At 38.4% G+C, this 26,780-nt stretch overlaps 1 protein-coding gene across 1 annotated transcript in view; it reads left to right on the forward strand.

Annotated features, from left to right (window-relative positions):
* Nucleotides 1–847: 847 nt before the first annotated feature.
* Nucleotides 848–26,780, forward strand: part of PLS1 (plastin 1) — a 145,662-nt gene continuing 119,729 nt past the window's right edge. The window contains exon 1 of the mRNA XM_027875906.1: nucleotides 848–926. The gene's annotated coding sequence lies outside the window, so the exon portion shown is untranslated. The remainder of the gene's footprint in view (nucleotides 927–26,780) is intronic.

A 26,780-nucleotide genomic window follows, 5' to 3' on the forward strand; every position in this document is an offset into this window, starting at 1 on the left:
CTCTCTCTCTCTCTCTCTCTCTCTCTCTCTCTCTCTCTCTCTCTCTCCCTTTCTTTCTTTCTCTACAAAGCTGGAGAGAAAGCCATACATGAAATATGGTGGTGCAAAAAGTAGAGGATTTGGAGTCAGAGAACCTGGGTTCAGATCCTAACACAGTTGCTTGCTGTGTGACTTTGGGCTCCCTTCACTTTTCTGGCCTTTGGTTTCCTCCTCTGGGAAATAAAGGAACTGGCTTGGTTAACTTCCGAGACGCCTTCCTGCTCTCAGTCTGTTCAACACTGCCCAAGCGGGAAAAAAAAAACCTCCCTAAAGCTCTTTAGTGGTTTCAGCTCAGCTCCAAGAGGCCAGATTATGCAAAAGAATGTGCCAGGGACCCTTTGCAACAGCAGCATCTGACCTGCACCAAGGTGATGGTGGGAATGTACCTTTCCGACGTTAATCAGACTTTACAAATCCAAATTTCTTCCTGCAGAGGGTGCCTTTACTTTGGGGGAAACCTATTAGTTGGTCTCCTCAACCTAAATCACATTTTTGCCCCAGTCCCTTTATCCTTCCACCTGCTCCTCCACTGTCTTCTTCTCCTGCCCTCAGGGCGCACGAGGTGTCCTCTCGGTCCCCTCTCGGTCCCCTCTCGGTCCCCTCTTGGCCTGGAGTGGCCACGAAAACCCGGAAAGGTGGAATCTGTCCATTTAAACTCCTGGGTGACTCCAGAGCTGGGCATGCTCAGTAGTGAGAGAAGGTGTTGGTTGCGAGAAGGAAGCTTCTGCCCTGCAGCAGAGAGAGCTGGAGCTGAGGAGGAGGTGGAGGAGGAGGAAGAGGAGGAGGAGGAAGAAGAGGAGGAGGAGGAGGAGGAGGAGAGAGCAGCCGCTGGCCGGCGGAGCCGCAGCAGCCCCAAAGCTTGGGACCCGGAGCCCGAGTCTGAGCCTGTAAGTGGGGAGGGGAATAAAGTTGGACCCAGAGCCCCCGGATGATGCCCAAAGTGCCAAAGTCACGGAAAGGCTGCATTTCTCTCACTTGGGCGCGTTTGTTAGCTTCAGAGGGAGTTGATATTTTGTTTCTTGTACTAACAAAGTGTATTTTCTCTAGTTGTTACTGCAGGTACCGGGAAAAAAAAAATTACAGTTAGGGTGTATCAACTTGACATTTTTAGCCTTTCGTCCTAGTTTACAGTAGCAGTCATGGAAATGTTTTTCAATGTGTACACCCACAGGGTTGTGGCTACATACAAATACTTATTTTCAGGTAAGGCTTTACACATTACTTTAAAAAAAGAAGTTTAAGATCCACCTTGTTTTCATCTGCATGAAGCCATACATCCAGAAAAGTTTTCTTTAAAAAAACCCCCCAAACACTCTCAAAACTTTCAATTCCTGCTGCTGCAGTTGCTTTGGGGCTCGTCTGTTTTCTTTGAATACTGTGACCTGTTTGTTTGCCTTTGGGCTTTGCTGCAGATGATCAATAGGCTGAAATGAAATCCTGTCAGTAGTTTCCCTTTCTGGGACAGGGACATTGGATGCTGCGTAAGAAAATGTTTAGTTTCTCTGAGTTTCACTGCCAAGAAAAGAATCAAGATTCAGGTCTATTTTCAAGAAAAGACATTGAATTTGGAGTTTGTTGTCATTATCAGAGTTTTAAAAGGAACATTTGGCTACGCCTCTGCATAATAATAGCCCTGGTATATGCCTTTTTTTTTTTCCCAGAGAGGAGAAATGCCCCATTTGATGTCATTAGAAAGAACTGGAGCGTTAAAAGAGTTTCAGATGAATGAAACATAAAGCTGCCCCTACCTTCTTCCTCTCATTCCTCCTGCCGCCATTTCACTTGTCCTGTGTTACAGGTTAAACAATATATTTAACCCTGAGAATGTTACATTAGATGGGTAGGTGTGGTGGTAAGCAGGACTGTGTTATTTCCTTTGCATCCTATGACCCATTGAAATCCTCCAGGTGTTGGACACTGAATATTAAGGCATCACAGATGTGAATAATAATAGCTGACTTTATGTTATGTAAGTTATAAAGCATTTTTACCAGTATTATCACATTTAATCCTCACAACAACTTTGTGACGTAGGTGGTACAAAGTAATTATTCCCATTTTACAAGTGAGAAAAATTGAGATTTGCAGAGAGGTTAAGTGATATTTAGGGTCACAGAGCTAATAAGAATCAGAACTGGAATTCAAAACCAGGCCTGGTTCATTCCATCCATTATGCCTCTTAAAATTTATGGTCATGTTGAATTCATGATATATGCATATACATATACGCACGACACCTATGAAAATAGTTAACAAATTCCAGAATACAAAATTTACATTTCAGGTTTTGAAACAACAATAGCTCATATTTCTATAGTGTTTTAGCGTCTATAAAGCACTTTCTTCATATATGCATGTTTGTTTCTTCCCCTTCTCCCCCTCCCCCCACTAAATATAGGTAGAATCCTAAAATATCCAATTTCTAAGGGACCCACTGAGATCTTCTAGTCCACCCTCCTTATTTTATTGATAGAGAGACTTGAGCCTCAGAGATGTTAACTAACTTGTCTAAGTGACAAAGCTACTTATTGGCTGCCTTAGGATGAGATCACAGGTCTGCTGCCTCTTAGGCAATAGGATTACTTAGCTTCCTTTTTTTCACCTGTATGAAATATTTTTATAGAGTGGTTTAAGCAAAGAACAAAGATGACAGGAAGTCCTTTATGTATAAACTACTTTTCTAGTGACTTAGACATATAATCCTATCGGTGTCTTCCTTACAAATTCCTAGGTTTAGAAGCTGTCTGTTCATCATCGGTCATTATCCTCATCCTCCAAATCCTTTAGTAAACCTTTTCTTCCCTAGAAAGTTTTCTCAAACAAAGCAAAAATTTCAGATCTCTAACAGTATCACAAGGTACCCTCATTTGAAAGGGACTATTTTTTCTCCATCTCTTCTTTAAAATCTCTTAGTTCTGCCCCAAGAAGTCTTTGTGAACTGCTTAGTCTAAGGATAAAAGGGAATCAAGACTAAGGCCCTGTAGTCTGAAAGAACAGGAGGGAAGACTTCTCTGATCACTAGGCTTATCATTAGTGTATCATCATCATGATCAATTGAGCAAACATTTATTATTAATACTGTCATTAATATAATATGATTTATTAGGAATGTTATTATTTATTATTAAGCATCTGCTATGTTCTGGACAGCTAGGCGGCAATACACTGGATAGAGCACCAGGCCTAGAGTCAGGAAGACCTGAGTTCAAATGCAGCCTCAGAGGCTTACTGGCTGTATGCCCCTAGGCAAGTCATTTAACCCTGTTTGCCTCGGTTTCCTCATCTGTAAAAATGAGCTAGAGATGGAAATGACAAATAGTGTCAGTATCTTTGCCAAGAAAACCCCAAACGGACAGTCAGACTGAACAACAAGGTCTGGGGATACAAAAATGAGAAGGAAATAGTCCTTGCCCTCAAGGAACTTACAGCTGACATTCTATTAAGGGAAACAAAATTTGCTCAGATAATTATTCATGAAACATGCACAAGGTAAATACAAATTGATTTTGGGGGCTTGAGTAGAGGAGAGGTTGAATAAGGAAACTCTGTAGGTAGGTGGTAGCAATTGAGCTAAGCTGATCATCTTCATCTTCATCTCAGTTTTGTATTCAGTGAGGTCTAATGTTTGTTGAGTTGAAAAGTGAATTGCAATATTATTGTCCTTTATTAGGTGCCTCTCTGGTTTTTTTATCCTAGGTATTTTTTTTTTTAATCCTAGGTAATCTGTCAAGCAAGTTAAACATATCAGGTGCTCTCTAGAAGTCTGTGACCTCAAACTGAGAATGCTGATGATGACCTCAAAAAGAACACATAAGCAACTGAGCAAACATTGAGGAAATCTGTGAAGTGCTTACATTGTTTAAATGCAAAGCCTCCTCTGTTCTCTAAATGACGAGTGAAGGGGAGATAGATGAACTGGATGGCTGGATAGGGTAAAAAATAATCAGCTAGGGAAGACTTTCTGAACAAGGTTAGGTTTCAAGAGCTGTTTGAGTGAAGGAAAAAAGAGAAGGCTTAGTGAGAGAAGATGGGGGTTAGGTTATCCTAAGCATAAGAGGAAGTTCAAATAGCAAGGGGATAATTATGTGAAGCAATAGGAGGAGGGTAGATGAGGGCAGTAAAGGGGCAGAACAAATGGTCCTGGCAAGCCTGGAAAGGTTTCTGCAAGAACAGAACTATTGTGACTTTCCTCATTCTTTCTGTCTTCTTTACTAGTTTTTCTTTCTCTCCAAAATGTTGGCATTTACTAAGGTTCTATCTTTGGTCCCTTGTTTTTGTTTTTTTTTTTTTTTTCTGTGTTCCTCAGAGATTTCATTCTCTCCCACAACTTCATCTCTCTTCTCAAAGTGGAGGATTATCAAAGTTAAATCTTCAGCCTTCATCTTGTTGTTGAGTGACTGTCCTACATCTCTTACTATGTTGTGGACATTTCTTCTTCCACTTTGAACCTTTCCCTAATTCCCTTATTTTTAGTGCCCTCTTCCTCTTCAAATTACTGTATATTTCTTTCTTTTAAGGCTTATTATGTCTAAAGTACTATTCTAAGCACAGATATTCAAAGAAAAAAACAAAGTGATCCTTGCCCTCAATGAACTTACATTCTTCGCCTCCCCCAATAGTATGTTATTTTTTCCGATTACATGTAAAGATAGTTTTCAATATTTGCTTTTATAAGATCTTAAGTTCCAATTTTTTTCTCCTTCTCTCCCTCCCCATCCTCTCCCCCAAGATGGCAAGCAACCCTATATAGGCTATACATGTACAATCACATTAAACATATTTCCACATTAGTCATGTTGTGAAAGGAGGATCAGAACAAAAGAGAAAAACCATGGGAAAGAAAAAGAAAGAGAAAATAGTATGCCTCTATCTGCATTCAGACTCCATAGTTCTTTCTCTGGATGTGGATAACATTTTCCATCATGAGACTTTTGGAATTGTTTTGGATCATTGCATTGCTGAGAGGAGCTAAGTCTTGCAAAGGTCATCTCATAATGTTGCTGTTACTGTGTATGATGTTCTCCTGGTTTTGCTCACTTCACGTAGCATCACTTCCTGTAAGTCTTTCCAGGTTTTTCTGAAATCCCCCTTCTCATCATTTCTTATAGCACAATAGTATTCCATTACATTCACATACCACGACTTGTTCAGCTATTCCGCAATTGATGGGCATCCCCTCAATTTCCAATTCTTGGCCACTTCAAAAAGAGCTGCTATAAATATTTTTGTACATGTGGGTGTTTTTCCCACTTGTATGATCTCTTTGAGATACAGAACTAGAAGTGATATTACTGGGTCAAAGTGTATGCACAGTTTTATAGTCCTTTGGGCATGGTTCCAAATTGCTCTCCAGAATGGTTGAATCAGTTGATAACTCCACCAACAATGCACTAGTGTTCCAATTTTCCCACATCTTCTCCAACATTTATCATTTTCCTTTTTTGTCATGTTAGCCAATCTGATAGGTGTGAGGTGGTACCTCAGAGTCATTTTGATTTGCATTTCTCTAATCAATAGTGATTTAGAGCATGATAATAGGTACTTAAGAAATGTCTGTTGTTGAATTCCACCTGAATGACTTGCCGTCAAATCAAACTCCAGAGTTCTTAAAACCACACTCCTTTCCTTCATTCCCAAACCCATCCCTCTTTCTCTGATAATTTTTCTGATAGCCCATTTTCCCTGTCCTCCAAATTTGAAACTGAACATGTTTTGTGCTTCTTTCCCTTTGTGTCTTTACTTCCTCCTCCCATTTCCTTCTACAATAGCCATCCCCTGCCTTTAGGACCAAGCTTGAATGTCATTTCCTCCATGGAGCCTTGTCTTATTTTCCTAACTAGAAGCACGTTCTTCTTCCTCCAGATTTCTGTAACACTAACTTTCTCTACTGTTTATATAGCACCTATCATCCTTTACCAGATCTTATTTTTTATATATATCTTTTCTACTAAATAGTAACCTTTTTGAAGGTCAGGGACATGTCATGCATTTTTATCTTCTTTAGATGCTCAATAATTATTAGTGGAAGGAAGGAAAGAAGGAGGAACGAAAGATAGTGGTGCAGTGCAGAAAGCCTGGTAAAGTGTGTTGAGAGAGAAGGCAAGAATATTGATTCCAACTTTTACTGTAATGGAAAATCACCGTGGTCTTGCCCTTGGGTGATGGCAAAAACATTGATGCATCGGGAAGATAGCTTTGGCAGTCATGGGGAAAGAACCACAGAGCCCATCTATTCCAATATCCTTGTTTCACAGTTGAGAAAGCTGAGTCCCAACAAGGGCAAGTGACTAATCTGAGTTCTACGTAGGTAGTAAGTGTCATAGTCAGATTTTGAACCTAGTTCTTCTGACTTCAGAATCAGTGCTCTTTCCATTGTACCATATGGTGCCATATATGTACCATACTGATCATATGGAAGGCAAGAAATCCGGGATTGCATTGAGCAAGAGTTCACAACTAATGACGAGAATAGATGTAGGGTAAATAGGACAGATTTAAGAAGTGTTCCAAAGAAGAAAGGCACAAAACTTGGTGAAAGATTAGACATGTAGAGCAAAGGAGAGAGATGTGTGGAGGTGCTTGTCCATGCTCATCCTGGAGTGCCATCGCCATCCAAGTTTTTAGCTTTTGCTCCTGTTGCTGAGCATCAATGGAGAAAGGCCAGATGTGGAACTGATTTCACCCAGTAGAAATTTAAGCACTCTATGACTTCAACAAGGTCGTCGGTGAGATTCAACAATTCTTTTACATGACTTTTGTCAAAATCTTTATCTCAATCATCACAGCAAATAGTCTAACGTTTTTCCTTTCTCCTCTTATTCCAAATCTTGCACTTAATAGTAGTTGTCATAGCCTCCTGTTTCACTGGAAAGATTGAGGCCATCCAAAGAGAACTTGCTTCATTCCTTTCTATTATTAAAAAAAATCTCAGCATTATTACCTTCTCTTGCTTCCTTCCCTCTGGTTTCAGAGCCATACCTTATCCCCACTAAAGTTGATCACATTCCTTCCTGTCTTTTGCAGAACCTTACTTTAGCCATCATCCCCTTTCTTTCTTATTTATCTTTAGTCTCTGTGTCTCTACTGGCTTCTTTTTATCTACCTACAAACATTCTTAGGTTTCCTAAATCCTTAAAAAATAATCTTTCCATTAAATCTTTTATCTCAGCTATTTGCCATCTGACTTCTTCTCACTTCCATTTCTAATCTTGAAAAATTTGTACTTGGTTCTGCTACTTCCTTACTCTTTCCAAACCCTTTGAAATCTGACCACTCACCACTCTATTAAACCTCTTCTGTCAAAAGTTACTACTGACTTCCTAATTGCTAAATCCAATTTTTTCCCCCATTATTCTCTTTTTTGAGCTCTTGGCAGCATTTGACATTGTGGTCCATCCATTTCTTCTGTATATTATTTCCTCCCTTGGCTTCAGAGACATCACCTTCTCCTGCTTTCATTACTCAAATTATTCCTTCCCTGTCTCTACTGACTCCTCGTCATTTTCTTGATCCCTTAAAATAGGAGTCCTTGAGGATCTCTTATTGGCCCTCCCCTTTTTTCTCTCTTGTCAATCTGATTCACTCCAATGGCTTCAACTACTACCTCTGTGGGGATGACTCTCAAACTCATGTCTCTAGTTCTGCCTCACTTGTGATCTGTTGACTTGAATTTCCAATTGCCCATAGGACATCACAGATTGGTTGTCCTACCAGAACCTAAAACTTGACATGTCTTACCTAGCCTTAATCAATGAATGGGCATTGCCTCAGTCAAACTGAGACCTGTTAAAGACCTTAGCTTAAAAAGGCCACTGCATCCAGGGTCATCCCAGTCATCCTGATCTATATCTCACCACTGGAGCCAAATGGCTCCAGAGGAGAAGGTAAAGCTGATTTTGCACAGCCCTCCTTCACTTAAATCCAATTCACTTGCACATCATGGTATCACTTCCCTGATGTCATTGTCTTCTTCAACAATAAAGCCTGACATGCCTAAAATTGAACTTAAAAGCTTCTCCCTCGTACCCTTGAACTTCACTTTTTCTACTTCATTTACCTCACCATTCATATAATCTCTCTTGACCTTGTGGTTGTCTTTCACTCTTCCTTCTGTGCCTTTCTTATCTACTTATTTACTAACTTGTGTCAATTCCAGCTCTACAACATTTCATGAATCAGTCATTTCTTCTCTATTCTCAATGCTATTACTCTACCAGAAGCCTCTGGTCTCATTCGCCTAGACTATTGCAATAAGTTCTTCTTCCCTTCAGTCAGAATAATTTTCTTTATGCCTAGATGTGGGCCATTCACTCTTCAGGTATCTCCCCATTATCAATGAAATGAATTTTAAACTATTTTATCTAAAAGCCAAGGCACCCTTTAGAACCATCCCATCTTTTCAGCTTTATCTTATCATACTACCCTTCACATGTTCTGTGCTGAAGCCCATAAGCACCCTCCATTCTTTCTCCATCCATACATTTGCTTATACTAATCCCTTCATCTAGAATGGCCCTCTCACTTTCTCTTTATTTATAGAATTCTTATTCTGCCTTTAAAGCTCAATTAAGATGCCACCTCTTCTGTGAAGCCCTTTTTATTTCCTTGTTAATTATGCCGTTACCCCTCAAGACCATGCTTATGGCAGTGAACCCTAATTGAGTGGGTAGGGGAAAGTTAGAATGACAAACTACTTTGTTTTATGTTTCTCTAATTCATTTGTATGGAATACTGTGTTTTATAGTTATTTGTGTACTTGTCTTTTTTTTCCTGTTAGTCTATGAGCCCATAAGGTCAAAAAGTATGTTTTTGAAGAGAAGGGAATACACATTTATATAATACCTGCTTTGTTCTAGGCACTGTGCTAAGCACTTTACAAATATTATCTTATTTTATCTGCAAGGAAGGTACTGTTATTATCCTCATTTTACAGTTGAGAAAACTGAGGCAAACAGCGGTTAAGTGACTTGCCTGGGATCACGTATCTAGGAAGTGTCTGAGGCCAGATTTGAACTCAGTTTTCTCTGACTCCAGGCCCAGCGATCTATCCATTGTACCATCTAACTGTGTCATAAACTTTCAGTTCCCATGGAGCCTAGAACAGTGCTCTGAACCAAGGAAGCACTTAATAACTTTTTAGCATATGAATGAATGAATGATTAGCAAGTTGGCAATTTGATAGTATTACCCGTCGTGATGGAGAAGGTAACGATGAGGAAGGTTAGTGCTTAGAATCCTAGACTGGAAAGGACATCTAGTCTCCCTCCTCCATATTACAAATGAAAAACAACCCTGAGGCATCAGAACATGTAAACATTTATCCAAGGTGAAACTGTAGGGTAGAAGAGTTGGGGAGTCTGTCTCTTGACTCTTAATCTTTTTATTACAACATATTGGTTTTGGGGGAAGTTGAGTAGCTCCATTTTCACCATTTTGGGTTGTTTAGTATGTCTTCTAAGTTGAATGTATCTGGAACTGAACTAAAGGGGAAAATTGACCAGTAGACCAGTAGCTATACATCATTGTGTATGTATAGTAGTTGATGAGATCCCTCAGGGTCTTGATTTGGAGAGAAAAGTAGGGTCTGGAGGTTCCCTCTGGTGCTTAAAAATCAATCCCATCTTCCCTCCAAAATCTGCTGATTCTTCCAAGTTCTTTGTTTCTGATGATAGCACCACCATTCCCCTAGACATCCACGTTCAAATTCTAGAGTTATCCTTGGCTCTTTCCTTTCCATCATTCTTTACATCCAAGCAGGTGTCAACACTGATCAATTTTTCTTCCAGGATACCTCTCATACCCACATCTTCGTCTTGCCTTATATTGCCATCAGATCCGATTAGGTCCTCATCATCTTTCCTCTGGACTGTTGAAATGAGTACTCTCCCTGTCCCTCATGTCAAAACTTCATCTTTCACAGAGCTGCCAAAATTACCTTCTTAAAATAGAGACAAGGCAGCTAGGTGGCACAGTGGATAGAATGTGAGGCCTGGAATCAGGAGGACTCATCTTCCTGAGTTCAGATCTGGCTTCAGACACTGTGTGACTCTGGGACAAGTCACTTAACCTTAATTGCCTCAGTTTCTTCATCTGTAAATAAGCTGGAAAAAGAAATACCACTCCAGTAGCTTTGCCAAGAAAACTCTCAAATGGGGTCGCAAAGAGTTTGACACAACTGAAATGACCGAACAGTAACAACAAAATAGAGGTATAACCATGTCATATCCCTGCTCAAAAACCATCTTTGCTTCTTTATATAGCTGACAGAAGAAAACGCAAACTCTTTAGCCTATCATTTAGCCCTTTATAGTCTGGCTCCAGCTTTTCTTTCCAATCTTATTTCATAAAACTTTCCTTTAAATAGTCTATTTTCTGGCCAAACTAGTCTACTGGCTGCCTGATCACCAAGCCAGCAGTCAGGAAGACTGCAAATCTGGCCTGAAATACTTACCAGCTGTGTAACACTGGGCAAGTCACTTAACCATGTTTGCCTCAATTTCTTCATCTGTAAAATGAGAATAATAATAGCACCTACCTTGCAGGGTGTTATGAGGATCAAAAGAGATAATAATTGTTAAGCACTTAGAATAGTGCTTGGCATATAATGAGTGCTAATTAAATGTTAGCTGTTATTATCATCATCATTATTATCATTTAGCTATTCCCTGATTTTATCTTGCCATTTCCTACATCCATGTACTGGTCCAGGCTGTCTGTATAACTAGAATGTACTTCTTATGCATTTCTATGTTTTCAAATCCTTTTCTTCTTTTGGTATCCAGCTTAGCCTTCAACCAAATGAGATCCCTTTGTCTTTAAATCATCTTAGTACACATTGACAGGATCTCTCCCTTTGCCATTATCATATTCTATGTTGTGTTGTGGTTGTTCATGTCATGTTCCCCTTATTTAACTGTAGCCTTCATGAAGACAGGGATTACATACTTTCTCAACTTTGTGTTTCTAGCAGATAGCCCAGTTCTTTACACATGGAGTAGTCACTTAAATATTTGTTGACTTGAATTAATTTGATGGGCTCTCAGGGAATCTCCAAACTCAGAGGGCTAACTAGAGGCTTCTGAAAAAAGTAATTGTAGGATGTTCAAAGATGTTCAAAGCAAGATAGACCAGCATCTCCCAGTTGGTGTATTTTCAGGAATGACTCACAGGACTACAAGTCTATGCAGGAGAATTGATGAGAAGGAAGAGGAGCAAAGTAGGTAGAAGTCATATTGGAAAGGGTTGAGAAGACAGTTAATTGAAAGGACAATCAGAACCTTTTGAACCTAGTTCATGATTCAGAAATTTGGTTACGAATGACAGGAAAGAGGCTTGATAATAGTTTCTGAAAATCACCATATAAGCCAAATGCCTGGTAGCATTTCTAAACCAAAAGTTCTATCTAAAGAGGTGACCCAGGAAATTTGTTTACCTGGGATGGATATTGCAAATACCAACTTTGCAAATCAAAGTATGCAGTCTTTACATATGAATCTTACAAAAGGGACCATGGACCTCATCACCAATAGCATCATCTCCAAATATAAAAGACAGTAATGCAAGTTTATCTATAAATAGCAAAAACTCATGTTTATGGAACACTTTATTTATAGTTTTCAGATGAATTTACATATGTTATCTAATTCAGTCTTCATAATCTTGTGAGGTAGGTCATGTAGGTCAAGTTGTCCCCATTTTATAGATAAACTGAGTTAGAGAGATGAAGTGACTTACCCAAAATCACACAGCTAGTAAGGAGCAGAACCAATGCTGAAACCTAGGACTTATGACTCCTTAGTCACTGATGTTTCTGTTTTCTTGTCCTATTCCAAGGTAAAAGACAGTGGAGACTAAGCAGTTGGAAGGTGGAAAGAACATAGGGAGAAAGCTAGGAACTTTAGTAAATGGGAGGAAATGGCGTTTGTTATGCATAGAATTGTAAATGGTGTTCTTATAGATGACTATGGCCTACATCAATGGGGTGAATGAGACAGACAGATGCGTCTTCATTTGATATGTTGGGGAGACATGTCTGATCTTTGCCTTTTTTAAAAAAACAAACAAAAACAATTCCTCAAATGTTAAATGCAGTCCTGTTATAGAACTAAGAATCTATCTAAGATATTAAATGGCTTTGTCAAAATTCTCACATTGGGGCAGATAGGCGGCGCAGTGGATAGAGAACCGACCCTGAAGTCAGGAGGACCTGAGTTCAAATCCGGCCTCAGACCAAACACTTGATATTTACTAGCTGTGTGATCCTGGGCAAGTCACTTAACCCCAATTGCCTAAAAAAAAAAAAATTCTCTCATCACAAGTGACATGGGAAACGGCTCAGATCTGACAAATTCAGTGTATGTATTGTTCCTTGGTTCATATTCACTTAATTAGTATAATTGAATTTTAGCTATTTACAAATCCACATCCAACTCCTCCCCTAATTTTATAAAAAAAAAAAGGGAAAAGAGGCCTGGAAAGGTGAAGTGACTTGGTAAGGGCTCATTCCTAGTTAGAGGCAGAGCTGAGCTGAGCCCCGGATTCCTCCCATTATACAATGCAGCCTCTCTATCACATTTTTGTCACACCTCTCCAAGATGTTCAAAGTGCATTGTCGACATCATCTAATTAAACTTTCCAACTTCTTTAGGGCAAGGTTTTTACTGGAAAAAAAAAAACAGCATTGTCTTTTTCTTTTTCCCCACCTACTTTCCCTTGGCCGGTTTTTCGTGCTAGTGACTGAACCAGATAACTGCCTCGTTGTTGGCAGTCTTTATTATCACTTGGATCTGTCTCTAGTTGTTGGAGTTTGTTTTGGTATTGATTCAACCAAAGGTCCAGGGAGGGCCATGCTTCTAGGCAGTGATATCAAACTGGGTTGAAAGAGAGGAATTAGTCTATGTATCCTTGGGCTGAAGAATCCCCAGGTGACTGATTATGCCTCTAGACAGCTAGGTGGTGTGGGTGGATAGAGACCTGGCCCTGGATTCAGAAAGGCTGAAGTTCAGATTTAGTCTCAGATGTTTACTAACATTGTAACTCTGGGCAAATCACTAAACCTCTGCCTGCCTCAGTTACCTCAACTGTAAAATGGGGATAGTGATAGCACCTACTTCACAGGGTTGTTGTGAGGATGAAATGAGAAAATAGTATGTAATATGCTTAGCATAGTACCTAGCTCGAAGTAGGAGCTTAATAAATGTTTGTTTCCTTTCTTCCTTGCTTCACAACTCAGCAACTCTATCACTTTTGGGAATTGGAGTCTCTGTGAATTGTGCATTGATCCAAACACCAAGGCCCATTGAACAGTGGTCCTATCCCACCCACCAAGAGGTGCCCATAGCTGGCCTAGCTCACTGGGATTCTTAAGGAATAGAGATTTTTAGGGGGAGGAGGACATATTATCTCCTGGGGGGGGCCTAAAATTGGGAGTGAGTCCTTAAGGGAAGGCCAAGGGTAGAGAGATGACAGCCTAAACCCACATATTCAGGAAGAGCTGGTTTGGCCTTACTCAGGATGAAGCAGTGTTTTGATTTGTTGTGCTGAAAAAAGTGACCTCGCCTTTTTGCACCCTACTTTTGTAGATCCTGGGTGCCTTCCTTCCCTTTCTTCTCTCCCCCACCCCTTCATCACACTTCTCTTGTTAGCCTACTACACATATCCTAAGCCTGCTCTTTTCATGCAAGCTGAAGCAAATGCAAGAACTATGTTCCATTTTTTTTTTTAACATCTATCTCTTTTCAATTCTGTTCTCATTTAATCCTGAGAAATGAACCCTAGAAGGATAGAAGGGAAAGAATATTAGCTTTGGAATCAGTGGATCTAGATGTAAATTTCTCATCATAGACTGTGGGACCTTGGGAAAGTCACTTAACTTTCCTGAGTCTCAGTTTCCTCAATTGTAAAATGAGAGGGTTAGATTAGATGGCCTTTCAGAGAAGAACTTGGCCATACCACATCTTATGCTCTGAATGAATGTCTGAATCTGCAGTGAATGTGGGAGGAAAAGCAGGACCAACTGAGTTGTGCCCTGGGTTATTATTTCCGTGGATTTTATGAGCATATTGATTATAGTTTTAATCACTGGAAGGCTTGACAACAGTTTTGGCTGTAATTTGGTACAGTAGAAAGAACACTGGGTTTAGGAGTCAGAGGATCCTGGTTCCTACCTCTGCCTCTGTGAGACTTGGAGTAGGTCAGCTGACCTCATTGGGCCTCAGTTTTTTTATCTGTAAAATTATGGAGTTGGACCACATGGCCTTTAAGTTTTCTTTCAGCTCTGAAATTTTGATGCTAAAACCATGAGGCCTCTTGAGACACTGTGTAATCAACTTTGATCATATTGCCATTTTGCCTCCAGTCCCACTGTACCATAAGTTGCCATTCAGCATTTTTGAGCTGAAGTACATTATTTACTGTGGCTTCTCTAAAAGTGCACTTCCTTTTAGTAATTCTCCATGCACACATGAGGATGAACATATGTAAGTTACAAGACTTGATGTTATTATCATGTTAGAGGGTTGATTATGAGAAACTCCACATTTCATTGGTTTAAAACTTCTGTTTGTACCCCTTCAGAAAGAATTCCCCTGCTTCCATGACTGTTATAGTTGCTTTATGAATTTCAGAGAGACATTATAGTAAGACAAATATCCTACTTAAACCATTTTCTAATTTAGTTTGTTTAAATACTCCATGGGGAATCTAGGTTGTGCAGTGGATTGAGTGCCAGGCCTGGAGTCAGAAAGACTCATCTTCCTAAGTTCAAATCTGGCCTCAGACGCTAGCTGTGTGACCCTGGGCAAGACACTCAACCCTGATTGTCTCAGTTTTCTCTTCTGTAAAATGAACTGGAGAAGGAAATGACAAACCACTCTAGTATCTTTGCCATAAAAACCCCCAAAATGGGGTCATAAAGAGTCAGACGCAACTGAAAAATGATTTAAAATAACAAAATATTCCACAAATATACACAATGAATACATCACAAACAGAAATAAGATTCTCTAACCCATCCCAAGATTGAAAGATGGCACAGACAAAATATTCTTAACCCACTGCCATATTCCTAGTCAATATCAACTTACATTACACAGGTCTTTCCTTACAACAAGTCTGGGAACTGGAGATTACAAGTATTATTAGTTCCATGATGCAAGTAGGGAAACCAAGGGTGAGAAGCACTTGCCTAAGGTTACACAGCTAGAAAGTATTAGAGGCAGAATTCAAACCCAAGGTTTTTTTGTCTTGTTTTTTTTAACACCCAGTCCAGGAATCTTTCAACTCTTAGCACTGACTTGTTTCTCACTTGTTTTCTCAAAAATAGAGATTTGGTTGACTTGAGGAATGAAGAACCAGTTATTAGGGCTAATCAGATTTGTTTTGTAACTGAGAAAGAAAATGAGCTAAAAGTCTGAAATGTAGAAAGAAATGAGCAGGCAGAGAGGAAAGGAAAAGAAATCCTGAGGCTACTGTAGCCTGCTGGAGATTCAGAAAACATATTTAGTCTCTAAAACTAGAATTCTCATTTAAATTCAGGTTGAAAAATAGTACAGGTAGTATATGTGGGAGAGGGAATTCAGTAATATTAGTTACCCTATGATGCTTCTATAACAGACCTAGGATCTCATCAATGTAGGTGCCATTCCAACTGTATGGATTACCATCTTTACTTTCCATTGCTTTCACATTCTTTGCAACTCTTATCTCTATTCTCCCATAAGTCCTTCACAGGGGATCCTCCCAATAAGATGAAGAGTCTTCCTTTAAATCTCTTGAAATTGTGTGGATATCAATGGAGCACATGGATTGTTGCCATCCCTTACTCTTGCTACATGACCCACATGCCTCCTTTTTTGATCATACATCTTTCAGCATCCTCTATGCCACAGATGAAGTAGAGAAATTCCATGAAGAATTTGAAAAGATTCTCCAAATTAAGTCAACATATACTTTGTGACTTCAATAAAAAGATGGGCATTGGGGAGGAAGGCAAAAAAATATGTTTGGAAAATATGGTGTAGAAGTAAAAAATGAGATAGACCAATGCTTTGTAGGCTGTACAGAAATATCATGTTTTTATATCACTTATGCTTTCTTTTTTTAAACATTTATTAGTGACTTTTGATTTAGTCAATAAATGTTTTACATCATCATCATTTCTGGCTATACCATTGCCCCACAATACTCAATCAGTGAACCTTTCCTCGTAACAAAGAAAAACAAGCAAAACCAACTAACACAGTGGCTACATCTGGCAGCTTATATAACATTCTGCACCCATAATTCCCAACTTCTCTAAAGAGGAGGGAGGTGCATTCATGAATATTTTTTTAAAGTGCAGAGTGAGGAGGCCCCAGATATAGCAAGCATCACACAGACACAAATGAAATTAAAACAAGAAACTGGTTACTAATATAGGAGTAATTTCTTAATCAGCAAGCTGTGTTAGACTATCAGCTTGTTAGAACAAAGCTCAAAAGCAACACAAAGCTTTGTGGTGAAAAAAAGATTTTAATTACTGATTACAGTGAAGCACACATAGGTAGCGTGCTTGACAGTTTACAATTTAAAATTAAGTACTTTGAGGTCCTTTAACAAAAAGGACCATTGATCCTAAGGATAATAGTACCAAGCTGTTACCATATCCAGTGCTTTGAATCTGGATTAAATTCATAAAATGAATAGAATTATTTTATAGCTAGCACTGAGCTGACTCAGGAAAAAAAAAATTCGATCTATGAAAGTAGATGCATTGTCTCAGTTCATGTTTCTACTTTTAATGCTGGCTGTTTGACGGTCATTTGACAATGATCTGCATTTTCCTTCCTTGATGATCAACATCTATCTGTATGTAGAATCTAGATAGAACAATCAATAAATCATAACATTTGGAAGTCTTAGAAATGATTATTGCCACATTAATTTATTAGTACTCATCAATACATAATAAAGCAATAAGTCAGTATCAAAGTCATATCCAGTTGAACCTTTAATTAAGCTGTGTGACCCTGGGCAAGACACTTAACCCTGATTGCCTCAGTTTTCTCTTCCGTAAAATGAACTGGAGAAGGAAATGACAAACCACTCTAGTATCTTTGCCATGAAAACCCCAAAATGGGGTCATAAAGAGTCAGACACAACTGAAAAATGATTTAACAATAACAAAATATTCCACAAATATACACAATGAATACATCACAAACAGAAATAAGATTCTCTAACCCATCCCAAGATTGAAAGATGGCACAGACAAAATATTCTTAACCCACTGCCATATTCCTAGTCAGTATCAACTTACATTACACAAGTCTTTCCTTACAACAAGTCTGGGAACTGGAGATTATTAAGTCAGTGCAAATGATCATTGGCATGACACACAAATCCTGAAATGATTAAGTATTCTTTCATGTCAGGAAACCTCCAAATTACATCCAAGTAAAATTCTGTCTTAATGAATTCTCCTTCTCTCTGGCTCTCCTTTAAAACTTAGACTCATTCACTTTTACTTCTATTTAGATGATCCCAGGAAATGCAGTGATTCCTGTAGTCCTGAGTGTTATCAGGCCAGTGAGGTGCCAGCCGGGAAGCATTTCTAATAAAAAACACCAGTGATATTTTTTGTGAAAGCTGTTATGTATGAGAATTGGTGGCCGAATTCATTTCCATTGCCTGATTATCACATAGCTAGTAAGCATCTGAGGCCAGATTTGAACTCATAAAGATGAATCTTCCTGACTCCAGGCCTGGCACTCTATCCTAGCACAACCTAGCTGCCCCCTGTAGTCTTGTAGTCTAGCTATTATTGCTATCTCATTACTACTACTACTACTACTACTACTACTACTACTACTGCAAATACTACTACTACTACTACTACTACCACCACCACCACCACTACCTGAAGCAACATTTGGTTGAAAGTCATAAACACTGGGTAATAAATTTTTCCTGAAGCATTACATGTTTTGTAAGTACTTACTATGTGCCTCTGACTCCTAAAAAATAACTAACAGCATTTAGGATACTTTGGTTCCTCTCATTTCATTATTATCTCAATAATTTTTAGCATTAGAATATAAGCTTCTTGAGGCCAGGGACTATTTCTTTTTTTTTTTTAACTTTATATTTGCATTCCTAGCCCTTAGCGTGATAACCTTGCATGTAGTAGACACTTCTATATGGCATTATAACTAGGGGTGGCAGATTTAGTACTGGAATAAACCTTAGAAATCATCTAGTCTAATCCTTTTTTTTTCTTATAGGTGAGGAAAATGAAGCGTAGAACCACTTGTCCAATGTCAAACATAAATGGTAGAGTCAGAATTTGAAGGGAATTCCTCTAATTCTGATCCTGCAAATCCATTCACTTATCTAGTGGCATAGGCATTAATTGTTAATATCAGAATAATTCTCTCCAAGTTAAACACTTTGAAGATAAAAAACAATCATAAAAGATAAAGAACTCAACAAAAGTCTGATGTCATGCCTCACTGTGGAAGCACCAGGTTATTTCTGTAGGGCACTGTCTACTTCCTTTACCAAAGAGGTATCTGAGAATAGGAAACATTTATGCTGATAATGTAGATAACCATTCATTTTTCCATTTGGGTATCTTTGGTGGTGGGAGTTTAAAAGGTAATATTTGGGAGTATGCTTAGAAATCTCTCTTCTATGATTGTATTTTTTTCTTTTTGCTTTATTGCCAAATTAGTAGTTACAGTTTTATTTTGTTTCTTTTTCACTGACTAGAGCAAATTTACATGTAAAGTTTATAATTTTGCTTTCTAAAAGACTCATAGATTTAAGTGTAATTGGGAGATACATAACAAAATAAATAAAAACACAATAAAACATAGGTAATATTACATTTTTAAATTAAGTCAATATGCCACCTTCAGGGATGCTTATTATAGATTAGTGACCCCTGTTTTTATTTTAATTTGACACCCTTAATTTAGAGACTAGTGAATTATCATAGGAAGTGTCATAGAGTTCAACCCTGTCATTTTACAGATGAGGAAACTGAGGCCTGGCAAGGCTAAGTGAGTTGTCTTAGGTCACATAAGGAGTAAGCAACAGAGTAGGATTTGAATCTGGCTCTTCTGACTCTAAATTCAGAGCTCTTTCCACTCTATCAAATGATGTCATACTCCCATTGGCAGTAGGGAATAAGGCTCTTATTAAGTAAACCGAGGGTGGTTTGTGGAAAGCTGGATTACAAGGCTGAAGAGTTAGGACTTTATGGGGAGCCATGAATCACAAGGGTCATATGGGGGGAAAATTGAGCAGAGGCACCTCTCCTGAAGCAGCAGCCACAGTCATAGATACTACCCTTTCCTCCCCCTCGCTGCCTTTGCTCTCACTTAATTTTGACCAGAATAGGATTCAGCAATTTGTCTCCTTACCTGTTTCTTTTAAAATGTTTTTCAACTAAATTTTATTTTTTAATGAACAAAAATAAAATTTTCTCTCTCAAACCCCAATGGGAAAAAAAGCCTTTTTTTTCAAATATGCATAGTTAAACAAAACAAAATGAAACAAATAAAGCAAAACTTTTTCTTTAATAATTATACATAGTCAAACAAATTACTGTGGCTGAACTCTAAAAACAACAAACCGTAGGTCTCGTTCTACAGTAAGTCTATCACCTTCCTAGGTATCATACCTCATCATTGGTCCTCTGGCATCGTGGCTGGACTTTAATCAGAGTCCCTGATAGCTGTTACAATTGTTTATTTTTTTTATAATGTTGTTGTTGTATTCCGGTTCTGCTCACTTCACTCTGGATAAGTTCATTCAAGTCTTCCCAGAGTTCATTGAAAATGTCTTGTTACTTCTTATGATGCAATGATGTTCCATTACATTCACAGACCATAATTTATTCAGCCAGGCCCTAAATAATGGGACTTTGCCAATTTCTGAAAGGTCATTGACTTTTAAACTTTTTGTAGAAGTCAAGTAGGAATGTTTTTCCTCCAAGATTTGAATACAATTAATTATGTTATACAATTAAAACAATTGGACTATAACTTTATAAAAATGTACCTGTTACATAAGATCCCAGAGCATTTGTGACAAAAAAAAAATAAGGAACATAAAAATTAGGAATAGAATGTGTTTCTTCCCTTCTTGACTATCAGAATTGTCATAGTATCATAGATTTAGAGCTGGAAAAGAATTTAAAATTCTTGAGTTCAACCCCCTCATTTTGTAGATGAGAAAACTGAAGCTGAGAGAGGTTGAGTGACTTGCCCAGGTTCACACAGCTATTAAGAGTTTGAGGCAGGATTCAAACTCAAGTCTTCTTGATTCCAGTCCTCTATCTACTGAGAGACCCAGGTGACTCTTGTTCCTTGGTCCCTAGGAAGTGCAATGGATAGAATACTGGGCTTGGAGTCAGGAAGACCCGATTTCAAATCCTGCCTCAGGTACTTACCAGCTGTTGAACCTTGGGCAGGTCATTTCATCTATTTGCTCAGTTTCTTCAACTCTAAAATGGAGTTAACGAGAGTACCTACTTCCCAGGGTTGTTGTAAGGATCAAATGGGGATCAAAAGCATATAGTAAGTGCTCTATAAATGTTAGGTGTTGTTGTTGTTACATTCCAGGAAAGGAGCAATTTAAATTATGATTATATATATCATGGCCATAGGAAGTACTTGATCTCAGTTGCACCAAGAAAAAAAGACAATTCTAACATCAAAGCTGATAATTAAATGTGGAGTCCTAATACAGTTAGTTGTACTTAGCTGACCCCAAGGGGTGTATCATCTCTTGGAGGAGAGGTGGCAGTGAATCCCGTTTCTGGCGTTCCTAGAGAATTGTCTTAGTTGGAAGCTAAAGCTCATGCCCTGGGGAAGCTTATCTCTGAGGCTCCCATTCCACTTTTTGGGGAAGCTTTTGCAGCTAGGGACATGACAGCTGGTCAGAGGAGATAGTACTCATAGTACTAAGTGAAAAAGGCAAATCTGGGCTTGCTGCAAAAAATGGAATGGGCCATCTCTGAATGGTGTGGATTTCCTGTCCCTGAATGTCACAAAGCAAAGACTGGATGACCATCCCTCATCAGGTTGGGTGTAGAGAGCATTCTGGCACTGATAGGGGTCTAGATAGCAGGGATTTGCATCCCTGATTATTTATCACTTCTAGTTGACTGGCCCTTGAGGATCTTATTTCTAGCCTTCCCATGAATCACCTCTCTCGCTGGAACCATCAACACTACCATGTTTTCATCTGACTTAAGAATTAGCTCAGACTTGGTGTACTAATACAAAGAATCGAACGATTCCAGGAGAAAATGAATAGCATAATAATGGTGATCAGGAAAGTGGCAACGTGAGGAAGGCATTAGAGAGTTCCACTCAGAATCAGGAAGACCTGGGTTCAAGTGTGGCACATAATGACTTTGACCTTGGGCAAGCTACTCTCAGGACTTGGGATATCTCTAAGAGGTAAACTGCAGAGAAGGTTCTAATCTGCATTTGTAGAAGGAGGTGCTCCAGGAGCATGCCCTGCATTGATGAAATCACATAAAAAGACAAATCCTGACAGTTCATCTTTGTAGGATACCTCATGCTTTTTAAAGTACTTACACATGATAAACTGACTTTAGTCCTTCAGTAGTTGCATTCCTCTTGAAGGTTTATTGGAGGAGGTGTAGATGATAAGAACACAAGGAATAACTAGATGCTGAAATAATATGATATTGAGATGATATCTTCTGTGTAGGTATCCCTTACTTCCATATTTAAATGCATCTGTGATATTAATGCTCCCTCTAAGGAACAGATTGAAGCCCACCCACTCCTTCACATCCTGTGATTCTCCTTTCCATAGCCTCATGTAAACATGACTACTAATAATAGCTAGCTTTTATATACTCCTTACTATGTGCCAGGTACTTCGCTAAGCACTTTCCAAATATTGTCTCATTTGATCCTCACAACAACTCTGGAAGGTAGGTGCTATTATGATTTTTATTTTATAGTTGAGGAAACTAAGGCAAATAGAGGTTAAATGATTTGCCCAGGGTCACAGTGTCTTGAAGTCAGATTTGAACTCGTCTTCCTGATTCTGGGCCCAGCATTCTACCCACTGCACCATGCAGCTACCTGATACAATCTCCTTTTCCCCTATATGTATGAAACAGAACAGTGACAACTGTCCCAGACTAGAAAGTATAGGGTATCAATTTTCTCTTTTGCCAATTCAGTTGTTTTATGCAATTGCAGACAAATTAACTTGTTACTCTCACAAGTTAATTTACAAAATAACTCAGTTATTTTGTAAAAAATAGTTACATTATTAAAAATGTGTGTCTTATCTATTTGTATAAAGGGCTAGAAGGTACTGGGGGAAAATATATATATAAAATCCCAAGCATGACATTCTGAGATGATTGTCTACACATCTTTGCTGTTCCTCATGTGCTTTTAGAATTTTATATTGTTGGGTCTATTTCCCAGCGGCTATACATCTTGAGATTAGTATTATAGTCATCAGAAGACCAGGAAAAGGTAGTAGAAGTTAAAACATTGTATTTTTCCATTATCCTAGAGTACACTGCCACATTCTTGGCTGCCACAAAAAGGGTACAAAAGAAGCTATTCTTTCTTGTAAGCTAATTTATTATTGAATATTTGTGAGAAGATTCTTCAGCATCTCCTTTCATACTTAGTGTAGACACTAGCAAAGCTTATGTTACAAATGTTGGTCACATAAGCTAAGAAAGATACCAGGCATAAAAGGAACTACAAAGGTGTGTCAAAACTTGCTTGGGAAACGTGAATTTTTTAAAATCAGATTTTTTTTTTCAATCAATGAAAGCCTCTTCTTTCTCCTCCCTCCCTCCCTCCACTTCCTCTCCCTGTCCCCCCACCCCCATTAAGAAAGCAAGAAAACAAAACCCTTGTTACAAACAAGTAGAGTTGAGAAAAACAAATTCCCATATTGGCCATGTGGGAAATGTAAAATTGAGCATAAACAGAACTTTAAAAGTCCTAGCTCTCCATAACCTCATCTGATCAGAAGCTGACTTAATTGTGTGTCAGATTCAGTAAAATTTTGTGTACTTGACTTTTTGTGAGTCATTTCTGCCTCCCCTTTAAAAAAGCAAATTATATAGAAAGAAAAATGATCACATTTCTTCCTGAAAATTAGGGGAAGGGGTGGATAATAATTAGGAAGAAGCTATTTCTTTTGCAATTACCTATGTTTCAGTGACTCTAGATGTACAAAAATCTAGATTAGGAGTTATTTTCATAGGAAGTACTTGATCATAATTGAGGTTGATTGTAATAAATGTTAGAGTTTCTTTTTCCCAGGTGTCACTGGGGTGATTAATAGACCATCACAACCAATGCAGTGAAGAGAAATAACAGCAGGGAAGGTTGGAGCCAAAGTCATTTCTTTTTGGTATTGTACCAATGGTATTGAATAGAAAAAGCTTTTTATAGTAAATTAATACAATAAAATCAAATGTAAATAACTTCGCAGTCTATTTAACAATGTGATAAGAGAGAACCAAGCTCCAAAGGTTCCCATGATTTCCAATCAGGAATATCTCAAAGGGCACAGTGGTAGATGCTTATCTTACTGGATATTTTTACTGCCAGTCAAAAGAGATAAGATGTCTTATGTTCAAAGACCCACCTATATTAGCCTGCCCAATTAACAGCAGAGTTGTTGACCTTTGACAAAGGAGGACTGAGCCAACTCTGTCAAGGGCACTATGCCATCACCCCATCACCTCATCAGTATAGTAACTTGACAATTCTCCTGCTGTGTAGGCTCCCTAGGTAAGTGTTATTGCTGGAGTAAGATAGTGCTATAGAAAATAGCATATCTGCCCTATCACAAAGTTCTCTGCCCTTCACATAGAAGGGCCTTTCATCTATACCTTATATAATGCTCAGCAAATTTATTAACTGATTCCCAATCATTTGCAAACCTGAAGGGTAGTATTGAGGCATAAGTAATTCTTCTTCTTTTTTTTTTTTTTTAGTGAGGCGATCAGGTTAAGTGACTTGTCCAGGGTCACACAGCTAGTAAATGTCAAGTATAGAAGCATAAGTAATTGAAAATGATGAGTAATTAAAAAACTATTTTATTTGAATGTATCCTGATTCTTACTTTTGAACACAGGTATGCCAGATAATGGGGAATTTGATTCCAAACAAAATCAGACCTATCTTTGGAAAATCTGGATGGCAATTCAGTCTGCTTTATCCATCCTTGCCATGCATTCCATGTTGGGAGTTAGACTAATCCCTCTCTGATATATACAAGCTTGATTTTCTCTTAAGCTTTAATCCCTGCCTGATGCTGGAAGAGTTGGTAAAAATGCTTGGCTTTCAAAGGGCATAATTACCTTTTTTCCTTAAAAAAAAAAAGACAATATATAAAGCAAGTACTTAGGTATAGTTGTTGCTAATACTAAATTTGAAAGAAAAAATTGACAAGAATGAACTGAACTTCTCATTATAACTTTGAGGTAAATTATATCTGAATATGAATTATTATTGCCATAAACCATACTGATAATTAATAGATATAGCTACTGAATTTTTTTTTAAATGAAGTAAATGTTGAAGATTCCTGCTATAAAAGAAGTTCAGACTAACGGACATAATTGTAGTCTTCTGATCTTTTGCTGTGAGTGGAGAAAGTTGTTTAGAAGTTAACAAGTATGTTACCTAAAAAACTAACTTGGTGAAAACAGAAAGTTTTTGTTTAATTTAAGCCCAAGAGGTTTTGTATATTGGAGATGTGGTATCTTCTCCCAATGAGCCTACCGAGTTGGTGGTTTTCGTTTGCATCGTACTACGGTTTTTAAAAAGTGAGCAGTATATTTAAGGAGAAGCTGTGGACAAAATCTTGAATCTGTTTACTTACTTAGTTCCTTTTTATCATGCTTTTAAGCTATCTTGTATTTACCACTGTTGGTTCTCAGATCATTTCTCTAGTCACTCCATTCCTGCCCATTGCAGTGTATGACTAAATTCTCCCCAACCCCTGATCATTCAATCAGTTTTGAATGCCCTTACCTGTACTATTTTCTTTTTTTAAAATTCTATTTTATTTTCAGAACTTCATTCTCTCCCTTACACTTTCCCCTCACCCCTTGAAACAAGAAAGAAAAACAAAAACCCATTACAAACCTATATAGTCAAGGAAAACATTCTGCATTAGCTATGGCCAAAAAAAAAAAAAGCTTCGTCCGTTTGCACTCTGAGTGCATCACCTCTCTCTCTGGAGGTTGGTAAGGAGATAGTAAGAAGAGATGACAAAAAGGTTTAAGCTTAAGGAGGAAGTCCTCCACAGCCCAAACAGGGTTGATTTTGAATCATGGGATGTCACAATGGGAAGAATTCAATTGCAGGTCTCCCAAATAGCAATGGAAAGTATTGTGGTGGGTATAAATAGGCTGTATCATTTTACTAGTGAATAATTGCATGCCAGAGGAAGTATTAAATATATTAATAAAAAGATGTATGAATGGAAAAGGAGGTAGGGCAGTCATGGATATGAGATAAAATATGTGAAAAATATTTTTACAAATTTTGAAGTGCTATATAAATGCTAGCTATGATGATGATGTAGCAAGAGGTAACCTCTGAATAGCCTACATGCTTCATTGGTATCGACAAAGGCCCCTAGCACATTTGTGAGACATCCCTGTAGAGGGTTTATGGGAAACCAAAGACCAGAGTCATACTGGATGGGGATGTGTGGATGAGAGGTGACCTGTACTTTTAGAGGGGGTACCCAGAATGATGAATCCACAAATCCATTCAAATATCAGATTTTAGCAGGAGTTACAGTGGGAACTGTGGAAAGGGGATAATGGAAGAACTGAGGGAAGGCATGAGTGGAATGAAGTGATGAGTGAGATGGGTAAGTATGAGACTATGATAGGAAATTTTCATTATAGTTAATCTAAGTCTTTCATATACCTTATTATACCCATGTCATCCTTGTGAACATTTAGGGTGTGTGAAAAAGTCTTATACATCTCAATAGTTTCTTGTACAGTCACCATATTATGGTCGAGTTGAATAACTGATGTTCATAATGATGACTTCAGAGCAACTGGGTGGTGTAGTGGATAGAGTGCAGGCCTGGAATCAGGAAGACCTGAGTTCAAATCTAGCCTCAGATGCTGACAAGTTGTGTGATCCTGGGCAGGACACATAACCCTGTGTGCCTCAGTTTTCCCATCTGCAAAATTAGCTGGAGAAGGAAATGGCAAACCACTATGGTACCTTTGTCAAGAAAATCCTAAATAGGTTCATGAAGAGTCAAACATGATTGAAACTACTGAACAACAACAACAAAAATGATGTTCTTGATGGATATCAAAGATAATGAGCTTTACAAGGTTCTCCAATGTTGAAAAACCTTCAAATATGTCTCCAACAATTGATTATATTCTAAGAACAGCCTAGTTCAGGAGTGTGGCCTTTTGACTGAATCCAAATTTTACAGAACAAATCCTAAAACTGATTTGTTCTGTAAAATTTGAATTCAGTCAAATCCAGTTTGCAAAAACAAATAAGCCAGACTTAAGGATCTAGAAGGTCACATGTGGCCTCAAGGCCAAAGATTCCCTAGTTCATTACAGTCTCATCAGCAGTATAATGGCCATTTGGTGATAGACTCTTTGCCTATGGCAACCCATGAAACAAAGATTGATGCAAAGACAACACATTAAACAAAGACAAGTGCAAAATGGTCCTCAGCAG

This window comes from Vombatus ursinus, unplaced genomic scaffold (genome assembly GCF_900497805.2).
Source record: "Vombatus ursinus unplaced genomic scaffold, bare-nosed wombat genome assembly UNPS02014810.1, whole genome shotgun sequence".
Classification (NCBI taxonomy): Eukaryota; Metazoa; Chordata; class Mammalia; order Diprotodontia; family Vombatidae; genus Vombatus; species Vombatus ursinus.